This window comes from Elephas maximus, chromosome 24 (genome assembly GCF_024166365.1).
Source record: "Elephas maximus indicus isolate mEleMax1 chromosome 24, mEleMax1 primary haplotype, whole genome shotgun sequence".
NCBI classification, from domain to species: Eukaryota; Metazoa; Chordata; class Mammalia; order Proboscidea; family Elephantidae; genus Elephas; species Elephas maximus.
The window spans coordinates 58,709,525-58,732,354 of record NC_064842.1 but is presented as its reverse complement, the minus strand read 5'-3'; the positions used below and the strand labels follow the sequence as shown (position 1 = coordinate 58,732,354).

The following is a 22,830-nucleotide window of genomic DNA, read 5'->3' as shown; positions in this document are numbered from 1 at the left end:
CGTGCAATTAGACTTAGTTATCCCACAAATGAATTTATAAAGTTCAAATGTTTTACCAATGCAGATCTCATTTAAGTATTTATTCTTTAAAAACAATTGAGATACTCATTTTAACTCCTTCTATTAATACTCATATATACTGGGGTAAACTTATTTTGACATGACGTGATAAAATGTGAAAATCAATGTGTCTCAGGCTCAAGTTTTTATAAAAGAAGTTATTAAATGTTTCCAAACAGACAAATTTTGTTTTCTTGTTGGTATTAAGGGCCAAACTAGTGTTTCAACGAGCTATTAAATTAGATCAGTTATTGCTCTCTTAAAAAGTACCACCAATTAACTTCAAGCATATCTGACCATACAAATATATCGTGTTCCTCTACCTGAAGCAAAAGTGAGGTACAAAGAGGACGTTCTGTTGAAAAAACAAAAGATGAAGACTGGCAGCAGCGATTTCATTCCATACATTTTTAAGACGCCTGTCTGCCAAACTGCGACATACGGGAAGTTTATTTCCTGACAGCAGGTGTACACATGCCAATCCTTAATCATTTCATGGCACCTATTTCTTTGTCTGAGGGCCAAGTTTACAAACCTGCGATTTTTAATTTGGTAGATGACAAATACTCTGCATCACCAATTCAAGCTCTTTTTTGGGGGAGCGGGGGAAAACTACAAATGTTTGATGAACAATTGATTCTAGGACGAACAATGTATACGATGCACTTTTATCAAGTTTTTAATAAAAAACCAAGGTCAATAAAAAAAAATCTTTACTGAGTGTTATGGTACAAATATTTTCACAGTAATTTTGCTCGGCTCCATCAAGAAATATTAACCTACTAACTTTAAAATACTGTTATTTCATGCAAGTGTATAAATTTATCAATCTTAGGATTTATTTAATATTAATAATGATCATTCTTGTCTGTGATTCTGCTCTGTAGAGAAATAAATCGCCAGAACCAAACTGTAATATATGTTAAAGTTGGGACTCACAGAAACTGTTTAAGTACTTAATACTTAATGTGTTGAATTCTATTTACACTCAATTTATCTTTCATTTTCAAATCAGTAGCCTAAATGTTCTATTCTACATTAAGTAGTTTTGAAACCTGACCAATATACACACTCCCCAGCTCTTGGTTCAGGTATGTTTTTCACTTCATTCATTCTGTAAGACCACCAAATGATCAAAATTACTATATAATAGTTATGTAAAAGGATAATACCAAATCATATAAGGAATTTGGATAAAAGACAAATGAAATCCTTCCCTCAGTGTAGAGTAGTTCTCGTTTATACTTCAGAAGTTTAAAAAAGCGGGGAGAGGGTGTGCATGTACGCATCCACATGCATGTACACAGAGACAGAACCTAAGTGCTATTTGTCCAAATTATGATTATAGTTCAGGATCTTTAAAAGACAGTGTTTTCATTTCCGGAAAAAATCAGGTTTAAAAAAATGACTTATGTAGAAACCTTAACAGGCACCTAAATTCCTCCTATCTCAGACATCAATTTCAAATCATTCTTATATTCTTGATAATATCCTAAAAAATGATGGTAATCCGATGGTACTCTCAGTTCTTAAAGGACAATGAATCAAACAGTAGAACTTCTTAGTATTGCTGAAAATTCTCATTTTAAAATAAATATTACTATTTTTACCTTCTACTCTCAACATGTTAGCTGATTTCTTCAGCAAAATAAGCTGGTATTTCAACATCTCACCAAGTGTAAACTGTGCCTTCTTCATGCACAGTACTATGTAATTTGTGTTATATATGAAAATACAATTTTAAATGGTGGGACTGCATTTGATCAAAGGGGAAAAAGTACAGGAATAAAAACTATGTAATCATATTCAAAAATTGTTAATAGATATTTTAGAAGATTAAAAATACCAAAACTTCTAATTCTTACACTAATTTTGATCAAGATTAGTAGTGACAAAATTCTAATTCAACCAAATAATTTAGATTTCTTCTCATTCCTTTGTATACAGCATAATCACAATTATCTCAACTGGAACTTTATAGCTATTTCCAACAAATTCTACAAAAAAAATAACAATCATAGCAGCAGGAGCTATTTGCTAATTGAGCAAGCACTGTGTTTAAGTATTTTACATATAGTGCCTCATGTAATTCTTACAAACAACACTAAAAGACAGGAAAGACAGATTCATGCAAGAGGTTAAATACCTAAGATCACACAGCTAGTGAAGCAGCACGGTTCCATTTCAAAGATCATGCTCTTAACCATTACACTTTTCTGCTAAATATTTATTTCACACATTAAAAAAAAAAAAAACATGCCATCAAGTCGATTCCGACTCATAGCGACCCTATAGGATAGAGTAGAACTGCCCCATAGAGTTTCCATGACACCTGCTAAAAAGTCTAAAAAGTTAAACAAAATGGCCTTTCTGTTCTTCCATACTCTGCTTGATTTTCATTCTCTGCCAGGGCCTCCATGCTTCATAGCCATTTTCACACACTGGAAGGGGCACCTGATGCTAGGTGCAAATAACGAAAAGGGAAGGAAAGGATATCTGATCCCTCAGCTATTTATCTCTCCTCCTTCTCAGTCGTTGATATCTGGTGCTCAGAACCTTTGAGAAGCATGTGTACTGCTTATCTCTTGTACCTCCGGCACTGAGACACATCAGCACACTGCAGGCAAGTAGCAGTTAGAAATTATAGTGTTTCCTTTAAATCACAATAATAATCTTTAATAGACCAAAGTGGCACTACATTTACCCACCCTACTGTTTAGTCACCTAATGTTTGGTGGAGGTGGAGAGGTGGTAAAATCCATTTAGCTAACTGAGTCAGTCATTATTTTTGTCCAAGTTTTTACTTTTTAACTAGAAAATTTCATTATTACATTAGCATAGATTTAAGAAGCAAAAAAAAAAAAAACTTCTACTATACTTGTTTCTAAGATACCTCACTGAACATCACTGTATCCCTTGTATATTAATGTCTACCAAATGTCTATCAAATACCAGAGAGGGACACCTTGAGTTTCGAGAGTAACTTGTCAGCGTACAATTCTTATTCACCTTCCCCAAGCACAATACCGTTATAAACCTTGCTGCTCTCAAGATGTAATTTTTCAGAGGAGGAAGAAAAATGTTTCCATATCTATACAAAATCGTTTCCTCTTTCCCTACCACAGCAAATGGCTGAGCAAAAGCACAATTGGAGGTAAAGCATCCAATTGTCTCTATTTATTAATCTAAACTTTTCCATGTCCAACTGAATCTGACAGATTCTGCAGTTGAATCTCGCTTTACACAGTATCCTAAATGTTAAAAAAAAAAAAATGAAAAGAGATTAATAGTATCATTTAAAACTACTAAATGACAGAAACCTAAAACAAAATATGCACGATCTTAAATTCATGATTTATAAATGAATTTGCAATTAAATGCTTAAAAGATATTAATATATACCACATAATAAAATTAATGAGTTATGTGCCTCACTGCCATTATTAAAATACAATGAAAACATGCGTGAATACAGAAAATAAACAGAATTAACATGAAGTTCAGATGACAATGAGAGCTTTCAAATATACTGATGGTTTGAAACAAGCTAATAAAATCAAATTATGACCAACAATTTCTTTAGAGGAATTTAACAAAATTATATTCCACTTGTGATTTAACCAAAAAAAAAAAAAACTCTTAGAAAATTAATATTAAAAGGAATCACCTTAAACAATATTCTATTAGTCAAGATCATATTTAATTGCCAGACAAAATTAAGAGCAGGAATAAAGATGCTCACTCAGTCCATGATTAGACACTTTCATAATTTAGCAAGAGTTTTCAAACTAAATTTTCCCAGGTGTCTCCATGATAATTAGTAAACCCAAGAGGGTGGCATTTTAGAGTTCTGCCCTCACTTAAATAGCTGCTGCACTTTTATGTATAATATGAAGGAGTTCCATGTCAAAGCTAATTTTAAAAAAGGGTTCTATTGCTTCAAAAAAAAAAAAAAAAGACGGAGAACTTCCTCAATAAACTTTAAACCGAAGTAAGTGTGACTACAGAAAAGAGGAGGAAAAAGAACTGTTATACATCTAGGAAATCGTAAAGAACTGACTGACTCAAAGAATAAAAAGAACTCAGAAATAATATTAAAATGGTGATCAGTTACAAAATAAACATGGAAAAATTTTATTCATAACAGCAACATTTTTAAAAAGCATAACAAGAAATAAGTAGGAATTCTATAGAGAAAACTAAGTTTTACTGAGAAGTGTAAAAATTCTGACAATAAAGAGAGAAAGCTTTTTTATCAGGTAACAAGAATACCTACTAGAAAATTCTTCCCCAAATAACATGTTTTGTTCATCTGCATTTTATAATTTTTCTAAGGAACTCTTATAATTAATATATAAAGTTATAAGTAGTTAATAGTAAAAATCCAATCAAACAGTAATAATTTAAGTTTTTAGTGTGTGGGGGGGAATCACAAATGATTATAATGTTAACATGAAAAAATAACTAGCAGTAGCTATGAAAATATTGAGAATGATGATAAATGAGATTCTTCCTATAAAGCAATGATGATTATGATGTGGACTGGAATAAGAATTAGAAGGTCAAATCAAGAAAAAAGCAAGCCTTGAAAAACACTTGAAAAATTATATTAAATTAGTATCATGAACAAACTACGATTTAATAAATTATTCAATATTCCATTAGTCAAGAGAAAAACTGGATAATATTTGAGATTTAATGATTAAGATTCAAGTTAAGTCCTCATGCTATTACTTAACTCATATTTACACTATTACAAAAATAAATTCCGGGTGGAGCAAAGTAAGAACAACTTTGTACTAGTAACTATCAAACACCAATTGTGCATTTTAATGAGGGGGTAGGAAGAGTGGCTAATTGATGACAGAGAGTGAAGGACTTGCAAAGTACAAAAGCAGAGAAAAAAATCAAACAGGCAAAGAAAAATAGAAAACTAACTTCTAAATAATCACAACTTGTACCATAAACAAAATTAAAAGACAAGAGGCAAGTTATAAACTGACAAAAGGAGCGCCTAGCGGATTTGAACTTCTGACCTCTTGGTTAGCAGCAGTAGCACTTAACCAGTACGCTACCAGGGTTTATATGGAATAGTACAGTCATTTAAAACTTGGATTCAAAGGTTACTTAACACAGAAAAATATTCATTATTCTCTATTAAGTAAAAAACAGGGTACAAAACAATGTACAGTGTGATTCATATTCCACAACCATATACATAAATAAACAAATCTAGAAAATACACAAAAAATAGTCGTGACCTCTGGAAAGTGTGAGGAGTATTTTCTTCTTCACATTTTTTTGTGTTTTTCCATGTTTACGATCAGTGAAAAATAAAAACCTTAACAAGCTAATCAGCATCATGTTAAAGTTTGCACTTCAATATAGATTGAAAAATTATCATATACTCACTATGTTCATTCACTAAGTCCAGTCTAATTTAATCAAATATCAAATAAATTGCAAACATTACTTTTAAAGAACTTTGTACAGTTAAAGACTGATAATCAGGATTTTAATAAAGTGGCTGGACTAGAAGATCTTCAAAAGATACTATTTCAATCATTTATCAAATATGTATTGAGAACCTCCTATGTGCCAGGTACAGACAATATAACGACAATAACCAGACAAGACATGGTCTGCCTTTAATAAATGATGCTTGGGTAGGTGTATAGCCAAATGGAGGAAAAACAGATTTAGATCTCTTCCTCAACCATATATCAGAATACCTTTCAAATGGATCAAAGATCTACATGTAAATAATGAAACAAACCGGTTCTACAAAGAAAGAAAAAAAAAATCAGGTAAATTTCATTATAACTTCAGAAAGACAGAAAGTTTTACAATTATGATAAAATCCCAAAGCAACAAAAGGTTAATAAATCTGATTACAAAAAACAACTTTTGCATGGCAAAAAAAACCATCATCAGCAAAATCAGAAAAACAATCGATAAACTGGGAAAGGATATTTCCAATCTATAAACACTTATTTGCCAGTATTTTTTTTAAAAAGGGGGGGAGGGAGAAAAGAAAAAAGACCAACATTCTGACACAAAAAATGGCAAAAAATATATATATTAATAGACCATTTACAGAATAAGAAATTACATGGTCCCTAAACATGGTCAACCCTGGCCACAGTAACAGAAATGTAAAAGAAAACTTCACTCAGAAGCCATTCTTTATCTATCAAATTAGCAAAAAATAACTCTGACATTATTCCTTATTGATAAATGTGTGGAAATAGGCACCTTCATACATGCTAGTGGGAATGCCAATGGTGTGGGTGCACCGCGGTACACCCACACCACAGTCGGACTGTATATACCTACTAGGACAAAGACTAACGAAAAAACAAAAATTGCACTCAGCTATTTTTTTTTTATTTATGGTAAATAGCAATATCGGTATTGTTATTTTTGAAATTAAATTGTTAGAGCTAATTCACTTGAAGCTCACAATCTGAAGAAATAATCCATTAAGTCCTGCAACCTAGATTCCCAGAGATGCTATGGTTCCTGTCCCTTCTACCTCTTGTTTCTTCGATTTTATGAGTTCCTCCATATTCTTCTATTTTTTTTTTTTTGGCGGGGGGGTGCTTCAGTTAGAGTGAATTTTTATTTGCAATCAAAAAAATCCTGACAGAAAACCTACTACCAGCAAGTTTTGCAGTAATAAAATCATTCCTAGTTCCTATGATGATTCCATTGTTGTTTTGTGCTGTCAAGTCAATTCTGACTCATAGGGTCCCTATATAGGACAGAGTAGAATTGTTCCACAGGGTTTCCTAGGCAGTCTGCTTCCATAAAGATTACAGCCTTGGAAACCCCATGGGGTAGTTCAACTCTGTCCCTACAGGGTGCCAATGAGCTGGAATCAACTCGATGGCAATGAGTTTGTGGTTTTGTTTGTTTTGGGCATTTTTATGGGAGCAGATTGCCAGGTCTTTTCTCCCACAGAGCCCCTGGGGGTTCAAACCACCAACCTTTCAGTTAGCAGCCAAGCGCTTAACCATTACACCACCAGGGCTCCTTTGATAATTCCATCTTGCTCTGTAAAGAGGACCATGCTCTATGTGTGGTCTGCTACCAGAACAAACCAGGGATGCAAAGGAATGCATGAACAACTGATTTGTTAAATAGGACAGGTTGAAAACTTTGTATCTGTTTATAGCCCACATCCACAGTCAATTCTCAAAAGAACAACAAAGTAGTTCTTGCACATATACGGAGATGAGACCATGTTGCTACAAACGCCTTATTACAGAGGAGGCATTAGACAAGGGGGCTTGGGGGCCTGTGCTCCTAAGGTCACACCACCATGAAGAAGGACCAGTATGCCTCCAAAGAGTGGCGAAGAAAGTAACCATAAAAGCAGACTACCTGAGTCTGATACACTGTAGAATGTTGTCTAAGCCTAGAAATTATAGAACAGAGAGTACTGGCTTACAACTGTTTCACAATGGATGTTTAAAATTTTATTCCTTTATTAGAAATGTTTGTCTCCTGACGAAGTTTAAAAAAAAAAAAAGGCTACACCCTTCTTCTTCCTAGTAGATTTATGCAAGAATGAAAGTTCTGAATGATTTACTCCTCTATACTTAAGAGAGAAAGTTAATAACTGGGCAAAACAATGGCAAATAAACTTGACTTTTACAAAAATAAAATGAATTTCTTAACCGAAGTTCGTAAGCATAACCCCAAATTTAAAGTACTTGTATGTCTACATGAAGTGTATGGGTACATTTAACAGTGTGCTTAAAACTATATTATCTACTCCATCCCCAAATGCAGACTTTTTCAGCATTTCCTATCTCAAGCGAATGGCTACCCCCAATCAACTGTCCACACTAGAATACAGGAGTCATCCTTGCCACTTCCTTCTCTTTTATCACCCATATCCATCACAAAGAGCTGCATGGATTCCTAGTGGAATCCATCCATTTCTTTTCAACTTGCCACTACCCTTCTAGTCCAGCAACTCTCACCTGACCTACTGCAATAACTTCATAACTGGTTTCCTCACATCCATGCAAACTGTTCCCTATACTACAACCAGAATGGTATTTTCAAAACACAAAACTAATCACATCATCCCACTGCTTCAATGGCTTTTAATGTTCTTCAGGTAAATTTCAAAATCCTTGAAGTCCTTGGCTAGCTACAAGGCCCATGATTGATTCTCTTCCTTGCTATGGCTAATCTCTCTACCCAATCTTTTGATCTCATTCCTGCCTTCTACCTCTTGTTATATAAATTATCCCCTATTTCCCTCAAGATTAATTTAAAAAGCAACAACAGCAAAGTCCTGGATTAAAAACAGTGAAAGAATTCTTGTCTTCTATGCAGGAGACCTGGGTTCAATTCCCAGCTAATGCACCTCAAACACAGCCACCGCTCGTCTGTCAGTGGAGGCTTGCATGTTGCTCTGAAGCTTAACAGGTTTTAGTGGAGCTTCCAGACTAAGACAGACAAGGAAGAAAAGCCTGGAAATCTATTTCCAAAAGCTAGCCAATGAAAACCTTACAGCTCAAAACAGACCAATCGCTTTGTTCATGGAGTCACCATGAATCACGGGCCAACTCAATGGCCACTAAACACAACAAAGGACATTAAATTCAACTCGATTATTGATCATTTGAATTAGTAGAAAAAATTATCACCTACTATTATCAACTGATAAAAATTTAATTCAAGGGTCAGCAAGCTATGGCCATGCGCCGAATCTGGTCCGTTGCCTACTTTTGTATGCAAATCAGCCAAGAATGGCTTTCACATTGTTAAATGTTTCCGGAAAAAAAACAAAATAATAATTATGTTTTGCAACTTGCAAAAATCACATGAAATTCATTGTTTAGAAAGCAGTGCTTGTTTACGGTGATGGAAAATTTGGCAACAATTATGGGTGATGTTTCCACATGACTAATGTAATTGATACCACTGAACTGCACACCTGGAAAGTGCTGAGTTGGCAAACATTGTGTCATACAGATTTTTACAACAATAAAAACAAACTATATGAAATTCAGACTTTAGTATCCATAAAGAAAGTTTTACTGCAACAGGGCCATGCGGCCATGCTCATTCATTTACACACTGTCTACACTGCCTTTGCACTACGAGAGCAGATTTGAATAGTTGCAACAGAGACCTTATGCACCGCTCTCATCATCTACCACTACTGTCATACTACAAATCAGAGTGATGCAGACACATGATTTCATTCCATTTTAATTCTCTCAAAGCTCGTATCACCAATATTTTGTCTCCTCTGCTCTGGTTATCCCTAGAGCCTACAATACTGCCTGGCATACAGCAGGCACAAAACAAGTATTTGTTGAATGAATGCAAAAGACACCGCTTTGTGTGCCATGCATTTTGCAATAAAACAATGCTTGAATTTTATTTATATTTTATTACTAGGGCATATCCATCATATCCAAACAATAATAGTAGTGTTTTCAATACACAGTGACATCTGGATTATATTGTAACTGAATTAGATGACAAAATACTGTGTTTACTGTGCAATGACAGTACAGCTGTGCTAAAAGAATATATCAGACTAAGCACTGTTCACAATACTTTCAACTCAAAGGAAAGCAATGGTCAGAAAAATTAGAAAATAAAATATCTCATCACAGTAGAATTTCTTCTAAACAAAAAATGAAACTGAGGCTTCAAGTAAGTTGTTCAGAGGCTCGTTTTTTAGCCAAGAAGGGAAGTGGTTTACCTATGGTGAGTTAAATAAATTGTATTTGATTGCAGCAGCCACAAAAAATGTATCCAGATGGAGAAAAAATGTTTAATGCTATCAGCCTTTCATCAAGAACCACTGCTTGAAGACTTGAGGACGATGGGCACAACAGTGATAGTCAAAGTCAAGATAAATGATTTCCAGTGGGGTTTTTTGGCTCTTGATGAGCCAACACCTCATTTGTTGTTGTTTATTCAACATAGCTCAGTTACAGCTCAGTGGTTGTTTATTCCAGGAGTCAATGCTATGTTTGAAATGACTGAAGAATTACGTAGCCTCGATGAACAGTCTGCAAGGAACAACTACAGACAAAAATATTTATTCGAAGTTCAGAAAACACTAATAAAATACAACCTGAAGTGGAAACTGCTATGACGTGTCCCAACTAATGGTGATAAAAATGTTTAGAACAGAAAAGGGCTTACGTTGTAAAATTTACAAAACTCATAAAAACCTAAGATGTTTAAAACCTATGATTATTCTCAGCAAGAACTTGGCAGAAAACATCTGAATCTATCGTGCTATTGAACCATTAGTGTCAGCAATGAACTTTACTCATTATTGTGGACTTAACCAGCAACGGTTCCACGAATTTTGTCAGAAATAATCCTGATTTGACCTACCATACAACAGTTTAGTACATTAACAATAGTAAAGCTTATTCTGATTTTTTTTCTTAACAAAGAGAGAATGAAACTTTTCTGAATGGGAAGAAGTACCTCCCACCACTATTATCAAAAAATGAATGGCTTTGGAAATTAGTATTTGATACGGACTTGATAACCGCTTCTTTATGGATTCAATATAAAATTATAAGGCAAAACAACACTACATGCAAAACATATACTATGGTAAAAGGTGACCTGCTTATTTTTACAGGCAAACGCCAGAATTTGAAACAGCATAAGAAAATAAAAGCCAAAAAAAATAGCACGTTTTTTTATTGTAGACCAAACGCAAGAGTTCATATTTAATTTAAATGTTCCCAGTGGAGACCTCAACTACATAGTTATCAGTATTATTTACGCCTGTGGTGAGTGTGTAGGGGGGAAGATATGTTGTACGTGTGTCATAAACTATGTCCTTCTTTTCCTAGTACTAAAAATGGTGCGAACAATTTCAATACCTGAATTTCATACAAGAAGTATAGCTAGAGGAATAAGAGGGGGAGCCACGATAGTGGAGTAGACAAACTCTTCCGCCAAGCCCTCCTTACAACAAAGACCCGAAAAAACAAGTGAAATGAGTATATTTGTAACAAGATGGGAGCCCTGAGCATCAAAGACAAGCTTAGACAACAAACTGAGGGGCAGGGGGAGGAAGAGACCGTTCAGAAGTGGAGAGGGGTAACCGGACCTGAATCCCGAAGAGCACTCAGGCACCATTTCCGGAGTGGTGACGGGGGCGGCAGTGGCAGCAGCGGGCTGGTACTAGCGTTTGGCCGCAGCTTCCTCAAGCAGAAGCAGCCAGGCACACAGCCTACTCACTCCTCCAGAACCTAAGGAGAATGGCGCTCTCGACAAAAGCTAAGTACTTCCATATATTTTAACGCCCCCCTCTCCCCGAGCCGGATTCAACAGCTAAATCCCTGGGCATGAGATAGATGCTGGTGAGCACCTAAAGCCATTCTCCCGGCCTTGGGGAAGGAAAAAATTTGCAACTGGGGGAGTTCAGGACAGAAGCGGCTCCTGTCCAGGCATAAACCGTCGGTGGACCTTGAGCACCTTTCCCTTCTGCATGGACTTCTGTGGGCCTATTTCGGGAGAACAGGCCCTTGTTGGCAAACTCCAACCATTTCAGCTATGCAGTGGAGAGGTGGGTGTTGGACGTTTGACATTGCTTTGCCTATTAAAAAGGGTCCTCACCTACCCACATCAGGGACCTAGGGACTGGTAGCTCCACTCAGGTCACCCAGCCACCTGCGACAGGGGTCCAAAGATAACTGGTACCTCCCAGTCCTTACAACCAAAAATTTGGGGTGCCCATGGTCCCTCTGCAGAATCCACCAACAGCACACTCTAGGGAACAGAGACACATTTTCCTCAGAGACACCTGGGGGTCGGTTCTCAGCCCCCTGCCTTGTTCAGAGAGTGACTCTCTGCTGCAATCAGATACAGGTATATATGTCAATCACCCCTGCCCCTCTAAGTCTGTAAACAGAGCCTGTACCACACACTTGATGATCAGCTACCTGGACACCTGAGCTGAATTCATACAAAAAAACTGAATGGACCCTTACACTGATATGCCTGATAACACCTCTAGCCAGCTGGGGACAGGACAGCAGAGCTCCAAAGGTGAAAATAATCAAGCTAGCTCACTCGAGCAGCCCACAGGGGTATGCCAAAACAAAACAAAGCAAGCAGCTACGACACAGTAAGCAAGCATAAACTAATACAATAACTTATAGAAGGCTCAGAGACAACAGTCAAAATCAAGTCACATAAAGAAACAGACCATGACCACCTTAACAGGCTCTCAAAACAAAGAATCCAGGGATCTTCTAAATGAAAGTGCATTCCTGGAATTATCAGATGCAGAATACAAAAGTTTGATATACAGAACCATTCAAGGCATCAGGAAGGAAATGAGGCAATACGCAGAACAAGCCAAGGAACACACAGATTGAACAACTGAAGAAATTAGAAAGATTATTCAGGAACATAATGAAAATTTAAATAAGCAGGAAAAATCCACAGACAGATAGCAATCAGAAATTCAGAAGATTAACAATAAAATTACAGAATAAGAAAACTCAAGAGAAAGTCAGAGGAGCAGAATTCAGCAACAGAAAGGCAGAATTTCTGAACTCGAAGATAAATCACCTGGCACTAATATATTTGATGAAAAATCAAATAAAAGAATTTTTTAAAAATGAAGAAACCTTAAGAATCATGTGGTACTCTATCAAAAGAAATAACCTGCAAGTGACTCGAGTACCACAACAGGGAGGGATAACAGAAAATACAGAGAAAATTGTTGAAGATTTGCTGGCAGAAAACTTCCCTGATATTGTGAAAGATGAGAAGATATCTATCCAACGTGTTTATCAAACTCCACATAAGGTAGAAGTTAAAAGAAAATCACGGAGACATATTATAATCAAACTTGCCAAAATCAAAGGTAAAGAGACAATTATAAGAGCAGCAAGGGAGAAAAAAAAGTCACCTACAAATGAGAGCCAATAAGAATAAGCTCACACTACACAGCAGAAACCAGGCAGGCAAGAAGGCAATGGGATGACATATTTAAAAAATGGAAGGAAAAAAAATTGCCAGCCAAGAATCATATATCCATCAGAACTGTCTCTTAAATATAAAGGTGAAATTAAGACATTTTCAGATAAACACAAGTTTAGGGTATTTGTAAAAACCAAACAAAAACTAAAGGAAATACTAAAGGGAGTTCTTTGGTTGGAAAATCAATATCAGGTATCGACCCAAGACTAGGACCCTGGGCAGAGCAACCAGAAGTCAATCCAGGCAGGGAAACCCCCAAAAAGCAAGATTACAAAAAAAAAAACCCAAACAGGGTAACAGCGACGTCATTATATACAAGAAGACAACATTAAAATAATAAAGAGGGACTAGGAAATGTAATCATACACCTTCCATATGGAGAGGAAGACAGTGGTACAAAGAAATAAAAGTTAGTTTTAAATTTAGAAAAATCGGGGTAAATAATAAGGAGACCAACAATCCTACTCATCAAAATAAAATACAAGGGAAAAATACAAACTCAGCAGAAACAAAATCAACAACAAATATGAGGAAAGGACAATACAGAAATAAAATCTACTCAGCACATAAAACCAAGTGGGAAAAAGAAGGTGTCAACAGCGCACACAAAAAGACTTCAAAATGATAGCACTAAATTCATACCTGTGCATAATTACCCTGAACGTCAATGGACTAAATGCACCAATAAAGAGACAGAGAGTGGCAGAATGTATTAAAAACAAGATCCGTCTATATGCTGCCTACAAGAGACACACTTAAGAGTTAAAGACACAAACGAACTAAAACTCAAAGGACGGAAAAAAATACACGATGCAAACAACAATCAAAAAAGAGCAGGAGGGGTAATATTAATTTCTGACAAAATAGACTGTAAAGTTAAATCCATCGGAAAGGATAAAGAAGGACACTATATAATGATTAAAGGGACAACGCACCAAGAAGATATAACCATATTAAATATTTATGCACTCAATGACAGGGCTACAAGATACATAAAACAAACTCTATCAGCATTGAAAAGTGAGATAGGCAGCTCCACAATAGTAGTAGGAGACTTCAACACACCACATTCGGTGAAGGACAGGATATCCAGAAAGAAGCTCAATAAAGATACGGAAGATCTAAATGCCACAATCAACCAACTTGACCTCGTTGACATGTACAGAACACTCCACCAACAGCAACCAAATATATTTTCTTTTCTAATGCACATGGAACAATAGACCACATATTAGGTCATAAAGCAAGCTTCAGCAGAATCCAAAACATTGAAATATTACAAAGCATCTTCTCTGACCATAAGGCCATAAAACTGGAAATCAGTAACGGGAAAAGAAATCAAACACTTGGAAACTGAACAATACCCTGCTCAAAAAAGACTGGATTATAGAAGACATTATGGATGGAATAAAGAAATTCAGAGAATCCAATGAGAATGAAAACACTTCCTATCAGAACCTTTGGGACACAGCAAAAGCGGTGCTCAGAGGCCAATTTATACCAATAAATGCATACATCCAAAAAGAAGAAAGGGCGAAAATCAAAGAATTATCCCTAAAACTTGAACAAATAGAAAGAGAGCAACAAAAGAAACCCACAGGCACCAGAAGAAAACAAATAATAAAAATTAGAGCTGAACTAAATGGAAGAGAAAATGGAAAAACAATTGAAAGAATTAACGAGACCAAAAGCTGGTTATTTGAAAAAAATCATCAAAATTGATAAACCACTGGACAAACTGACAAAAGAAAAACAGGAGAGGAAGCAATTAACCCCAATAAGAAATGAGAGGGGCGACAGTACAACAGACCCAACTTAAATTAAAAGAATTGTATCAGATTACTATGAAAAACTATACTCAAACAAATTTGAAAACCTAGAAGAAATGGATGAATTCCTAGAAACACATTACCTACCTAAACTAACACAAACAGAGGTAGAACAACTAAATAGACCCATAACAAAAGAAGAGATTGAAAAGGTAATCAAAAAACTGCCAACAAAAAAAATCCCTGGTCCGGGTGGCTTCACTGAAGACTTCTACCAAACTTTCACAGAAGAATTAACACCACTACTACTAAAGGTATTTCAGAGCATACAAAATGACAGAATAGTACCAAACTCATCCTATGAAACCACCATATCCCTGATACCAAACCAGGTGAAGACACCACAAGAAAATTATAGACCTACACCCCTCATGAATGTGATGCAAAAATCCTCAACAAAACTCTAGCCAATAGAATTCAACAACATATTAAAAAAATAATACACCAAGGCGGATTCATACCAGGTATGCAAGGATGGCTCAACATTAGAAACATAAGAAAAACAATTAAGGTAATCCTCCACATAAAGCCATATAAATAAAACAAAAGATAAGAATCACATGATTTTATCAATTAATGCAGAAAAGGCATTTGACAAAGTTCAACACTCATTCATGATGAAAACTCTCAGCAAAATAGGAATAGAAGGGGCGGAGCCAAGATGGCAGACTAGGCAGACGCTACCTCGGATCCCTCTTACAACAAAGACATGGAAAAACAAGTGAATCGATCACATACATAACAATCTACGAACCCTGAACAACAAACACAGATTTAGAGACGGAGAACGAACTAATACGGGGAAGCAGCGATTGTTTCCAGAGCCTGGAGCCAGCGTACCAGTCAGGTACGGCACAAGCACAGAGAGCTGCTCCACCACCCTGAACTAACCCCGGGAGGGGGACCAGCCGATTCCACGGGCGGCGTGGGACGCAACCGGTAGGAGAAGTCCCCGGGAGGCAGTGACTGGTCTTGGAGCAAAAACAGCAGCATCCAAGCCGGGGAACGGTCCTGCAGGGATTTGGACTGGAAGCAGGTACGGCATAAACACGGAGAGTTGCTCCACCCCCCTGAACTAACCTCGGAAAGGGGACCAGCCCGGTCGTGCGGGCGGCGTGGGACGCAGCCGGTAGGAGAAGTCCCCGGGAGGCAGCGACTGGTATTGCAGCGGGGAGAACAGCGTCCCAGCCGGGACACTCGGTCAGGGCACAAGCACGGGGAGCTGCTCCACCCATTTGAACTAACCTCGGGAGGAGGCCCAACTGGTTCTCAGAGGCGGAACGGCCACGCGGCTGGAGGGACGAGAAGTCCCCGGGAGGGAGCGACTGATTTTGGAGTCGAGAGGGCACCGTCCCAGTACGGGAGCCTTGACGCTGGGCGTGGGGCTCGAAGCGGAGGATCTGACCGTGACTCCACCGGGCCAGACCCCCCGGGGGCAATCTCCACACAGCCAGCACACATAGGCGACGCGCCCGCGGGAATCTCAGATATAATAATAGTCATTACACGCAAGACAAGCAACTCTGGCTATATTCTGAGGTGCCACTCTCCTATCTCTCTGTTCCCTCCCCCACCCTCCCCAGGGGGCTTCATTAACATCTGAATAGCCTGAGCCAGAGGGAGAACTCTGATAGGGATCTGACTGCATTTTTTTTTTAGAGGATTTTCTGGAAAAACTAGTTTCCCAGTGATGGCTCGGAGACAACAATCCATATCAAACCACTTAAAGAAGCAGACCATGACAGCTTCTCCAACCCCCCAAACAAAAGAATCAAAATCTTTCCCAAATGAAGATACAATCTTGGAATTATCAGATACAGAATATAAAAAACTAATTTACAGAATGCTTAATGATATCACAAATGAAATTAGGATAACTGCAGAAAGAGCCAAGGAACACACTGATAAAACTGTTGAAGAACTCAAAAAGATTATTCAAGAACATAGTGGAAAAATTAATAAGTTGCAAGAATCCACAGAGAGACAACATGTAGAAATCCAAAAGATTAACAATAAAATAACAGAATTAGACAACGCACTAGGAAGTCAGAGGAGCAGACTCGAGCAATTAGAATGCAGACTGGGACATCTGGAGGACCAGGGAATCAACACCAACATAGCTGAAAAAAAATCAGATAAAAGAATTAAAAAAAATGAAGAAACCCTAAGAATTATGTGGGACTCTATCAAGAAGGATAACCTGCGGGTGATTGGAGTCCCAGAACAGGGAGGGGGGACAGAAAACACAGAGAAAATAGTTGAAGAACTCCTGACACAAAACTTCCCTGACATCATGAAAGGCGAAAGGATATCTATCCAAGATGCTCATCGAACCCCATTTAAGATTGATTCAAAAAGAAAAACACCAAGACATATTATCATCAAACTCACCAAAACCAAAGATAAACAGAAAATTTTAAAAGCAGCCAGGGAGAAAAGAAAGGTTTCCTTCAAGGGAGAATCAATAAGAATATGTTCTGACTACTCAGCAGAAACCATGCAGGCAAGAAGGGAATGGGACGACATATACACAACACTGAAGGAGAAAAACTGCCAGCCAAGGATCATATATCCAGCAAAACTCTCTCTGAAATATGAAGGCGAAATTAAGATATTTACAGACAAACACAAGTTTAGAGAATTTGCAAAAACCAAACCAAAGCTACAAGAAATACTAAAGGATATTGTTTGGTCAGAGAACCAATAATATCAGATATCAGCACAACACAAGGTCACAAAACAGAGCATCCTGATATCAACTCAAATAGGGAAATCACAAAAACAAACAAATTGAGATTAATTAAAAAAAAAATAAATACACATAACAGGGAATCATGGAAGTCAATAGGTAAAAGATCACAATAATCAAAAAGAGGGACTAAATACAGGAGGCATTGAACTGCCAGATGGAGAGTGATACAAGGTGATATAGAACAATACAAGTTAGGTTTTTACTTAGAAAAATAGGGGTAAATAATAAGGTAACCACAAAAAGGTATAACAACTCTATAACTCAAGATAAAAACCAAGAAAAACGTAACGACTCAACTAACATAAAGTCAAGCACTATAAAAATGAGGATCTCACAATTTACTAAGAAAAACGCCTCAGCACAAAAAAGTATGTGGAAGAATGAAATTGTCAACAACACACATAAAAAGGCATCAAAATGACAGCACTAAAAACTTATTTATCTATAATTACCCTGAATGTAAATGGACTAAATGCACCAATAAAGAGACAGAGAGTCACAGACTGGATAAAGAAACACGATCCATCTATATGCTGCCTACAAGAGACACACCTTAGACTTAGAGACACAAACAAACTAAAACTCAAACGATGGAAAAAAGTATATCAAGCAAACAATAAGCAAAAAAGAAGAGGAGTAGCAATATTAATTTCTGACAAAATAGACTTTAGACTTAAATCCACCACAAAGGATAAAGAAGGACACTATATAATGATAAAAGGGACAATTGATCAGGAAGACATAACCATATTAAATATTTATGCACCCAATGACAGGGCTGCAAGATACATAAATCAAATTTTAACAGAATTGAAAAGCGAGATAGATACCTCCACAATTATAGTAGGAGACTTCAACACACCACTTTCGGAGAAGGACAGGACATCCAGTAAGAAGCTCAACAGAGACACGGAAGATCTAATTACAACAATCAACCAACTTGACCTCATTGACTTATACAGAACTCTCCACCCAACTGCTGCAAAATATACTTTTTTTTTCTAGCGCACATGGAACATTCTCTAGAATAGACCACATATTAGGTCATAAAACAAACCTTTGCAGAGTCCAAAACATCGAAATATTACAAAGCATCTTCTAAGACCACAAGGCAATAAAACTAGAGATCAATAACAGAAAAACTAGGGAAAAGAAATCAAATACTTGGAAAATGAACAATACCCTCCTGAAAAAAGACTGGGTTATAGAAGACATCAAGGAGGGAATAAGGAAATTCATAGAAAGCAACGAGAATGAAAATACTTCCTATCAAAACCTCTGGGACACAGCAAAAGCAGTGCTCAGAGGCCAATTTATATCGATAAATGCACACATACAAAAAGAAGAAAGAGCCAAAATCAGAGAACTGTCCCTACAACTTGAACAAATAGAAACTGAGCAACAAAAGAATCCATCAGGCACCAGAAGAAAACAAATAATAAAAATTAGAGCTGAACTAAATGAATTAGAGAACAGAAAAACAATTGAAAGAATTAACAAAGCCAAAAGCTGGTTCTTTGAAAAAATGAACAAAATTGATAAACCATTGGCTAGACTGACTAAAGAAATACAGGAAAGGAAACAAATAACCCGAATAAGAAACGAGAAGGACCACATCACAACAGAACCAAATGAAATCAAAAGAATCATATCAGATTACTACATAAAATTGTACTCTAACAAATTTGAAAACCTAGAAGAAATGGATAAATTCTTGGAACAATACTACTTACCTAAACTAACACATTCAGAAGTAGAACAACTAAATAGACCCAAAACAAAAAAAGAGATTGAAACGGTAATCAAAAAACTCCCAACAAAAAAAAGTCCTGGCCCAGATGGCTTCACTGCACAGTTCTACCAAACCTTCAGAGAAGACTTAACACCATTACTATTGAAGGTATTTCAAAGTATAGAAAAAGACGGAATACTACCCAACTCATTCTATGAAGCTACCATCTCCCTGAAACCAAAACCAGGTAAAGATATTACAAAAAAAGAAAATTTTAGACCTATATCCCTAATGAACACTGATGCAAAAATCCTCAACAAAATTCTAGCCAATAGAATCCAACAACACATCAAAAAAATAATACACCCTGATCAAGTGGGATTTATACCAGGTATGCAAGGCTGGTTTAATATCAGAAAAACCATTAATGTAATCCATCACATAAATAAAACAAAAGATAAAAACCACATGATCTTATCAATAGATGCAGAAAACGCATTTGACAAAGTTCAACACCCATTTATGATAAAAACTCTAACCAAAATAGGAATTCAAGGAAAATTCCTCAACATAATAAAGGGCATATATGCAAAGCCAACAGCCAATATCACTCTAAATGGAGAGAACCTGAAAGCATTTCCCTTGAGAACGGGAACCAGACAAGGATGCCCTTTATCACCGCTCTTATTCAACATCGTACTTGAAATCCTAGCCAGGGCAATTAGGCTGGACAAAGAAATAAAGGGTATCCAGATTGGTAAGGAGGAAGTAAAGCTATCACTATTTGCACATGACATGATCGTATACATGGAAAACCCTAAGAAATCCTCCAGAAAACTACTGAAACTAATAGAAGAGTTTGGAAGAGTCTCAGGATATAAAATAAACATACAAAAATCACTTGGATTCCTCTACATCAACAAAAAAGAACACCGAAGAGGAAATAACCAAATCAATACCATTCACAGTAGCCCCCAAGAAGATAAAATACTTAGGAATAAATCTCACCAAGGATGTAAAAGACCTATACAAAGAAAACTATAAAACTCTGCTACAAGAAATTCAAAAGGACACACTTAAGTGGAAAAACATACCCTGCTCATAGATAGGAAGACTTAACATAGTAAAAATGTCTATTCTACCAAAAGCCATTTATACATATAACGCACTTCCAATCCAAATACCAATGTCATACTTTAAGGGAATAGAGAAACAAATCACTAATTTCATATGGAAAGGAAAGAACCCCCAGATAAGCAAAACATTACTGAAAAAGAAGAAGAAACTGGGAGGCCTCACCCTACCTGATTTCAGAACCTATTATATAGCTACAGTAGTCAAAACAGCCTGGTACTGGTACAACAACAGGCACATAGACCAATGGAACAGAATTGAGAATCCAGATATAAATCCATCCATGTATGAGCAGCTGATATTTGACAAAGGACCAGTGTCACTTAATTGGGGAAATAATAGTCTTTTTAACAAATGGTACTGGCATACCTGGATATCCATTTGCAAAAGAATGAACCAGGACCCATACCTCACACCATGCACAAAAACTAACTCCAAGTGGATCAAAGACCTAAACATAAAGACTAAAACGATAAAAATCATGGAAGAAAAATAGGATCTACCCTAGGAGCCCTAATACAGGGCATAAACAGAATACAAAACATTACCAAAAATGATGAAGAGAAACCAGATAACTAGGAGCTCCTAAAAATCAAACACCTATGCTCATCTAAAGATTTCACCAAAAGAGTAAAAAGACAACCTACAGACTGGGAAAGAATATTCAGCTATGACATCTCAGACCAGCGCCTGATCTCTAAAATCTACATGACTCTGTCAAAACTCAACCACAAAAAGACAAACAACCCAATCAAGAAGTGGGCAAAGGATATGACACGCACTTCACTGAAGAAGATATTCAGGCAGCCAACAGATACATGAGAAAATGCTCTCGATCATTAGCCATTAGAGAAATGCAAATTAAAACTACGATGAGATTCCATCTCACACCAACTAGACTGGCATTAATTCAAAAAACACAAAATAATAAATGTTGGAGAGGCTGCAGAGAGATTGGAACTCTCATACACTGCTGGTGGGATTGTAAAATGGTACAACCACTTTGGAAATCCATCTGGCGTTATCTTAAACAGTTAGAAATAGAACTACCATACAACCCAGAAATCCCACTCCTCGAAATATACCCTAAAGATACAAGAGCCTTCACACGAACAGATACATGCACACCCATGTTTACTGCAGCTCTGTTTACAATAGCAAAAAGCTGGAAGCAACCAAGATGTCCATCAACGGACGAATGGGTAAATAAATTGTGGTATATTCACACAATGGAATACTACGCATCGATAAAGAACAGTGACGAATCTCTGAAACATTTCATAACATGGAAGAATCTGGAAGGCATTATGCTGAGCGAAATGAGTCAGTTGCAAAAGGACAAATATTGTATAAGACCACTATTATAAGATCTTGAGAAATAGAAAAAACGGAGAAGAACACATACTTATGTGGTTACAAAGGGGGGAGGGAGGGAGAGGGCTTTTTATTGATCAATCTGTAGATGGGAACTGCTTTGGGTGAAGGGAAAGACAACACTCAAAACAAAGAAGGTCAGCCTAATTAGACTGGATTAAAAGTAAAGAGGTTTCCGAGAAAAAATGAAAGGTTCAAAGGTCAGCGAAGCAGGGGCTGGGATCTGGGGAACTTGGTTTGACGGGACTTCTAAGTCAATGGGCAAAACAATTCTATTATGAAAACACTCTGCATCCCACTTTGAATTGTGGCACCTGGGGTCCTAAATGCCAACAAGCGGCCATCTAAAATACATTAATTGGTCTCAACCCACCTGGAGCAAAGGCAAAGGAAGAACACCAAGGTCACACGACAACTAAGAACCCAAGAGACAGAAAGGGCCACTTGAACCAGAGACCTACATTATCCTGAGACCAGAAGAACTAGTTGGTGCCCGGCCACAATCGATGTCTGCCCTGTCAGGGAACACAACAGACAACTCCTGAGGGAGCAGGAGACCAAGGGGATACAGACCCCATATTCTCAATAAAAGACCACACCTAATGGTATGATTGCGACTAGAGGAATCCCAGAGACAATGCTCCCCAGAACTTCTGATGGCACAGGACAGGAACCATCCCCGAAGACAAATCATCAGGCATGAAAAGGACTGGTCAGTGGCGGGGAGAGAGATACTGATGAAGAGTGAGCTAATTAAATCAGGTGGACACGGGAGAGTGTGTTGGCAACTCTTGACTGGAGGGAGGATGGGAAGATAGAGAGAGAGGGAAGATGGTAAAATTGGCACGAAACGAGAGACTGTAAGGGCTAACTCAATAGGGGGAGAGCAAGTGGGAGAAGGGAGTAAGATGTATGTAAACCTACATGTGACAAACTGATTGGAATGGTAA

The 22,830-nt window shown here is 37.1% G+C and overlaps 1 protein-coding gene across 1 annotated transcript in view; it reads right to left on the bottom strand.

The window, feature by feature from the left end:
- CDC73 (cell division cycle 73) overlaps positions 1-22,830 on the bottom strand; it is a 140,101-nt gene that overhangs the window by 58,992 nt on the left and 58,279 nt on the right. The gene's annotated exons all lie outside the window — the stretch shown is intronic.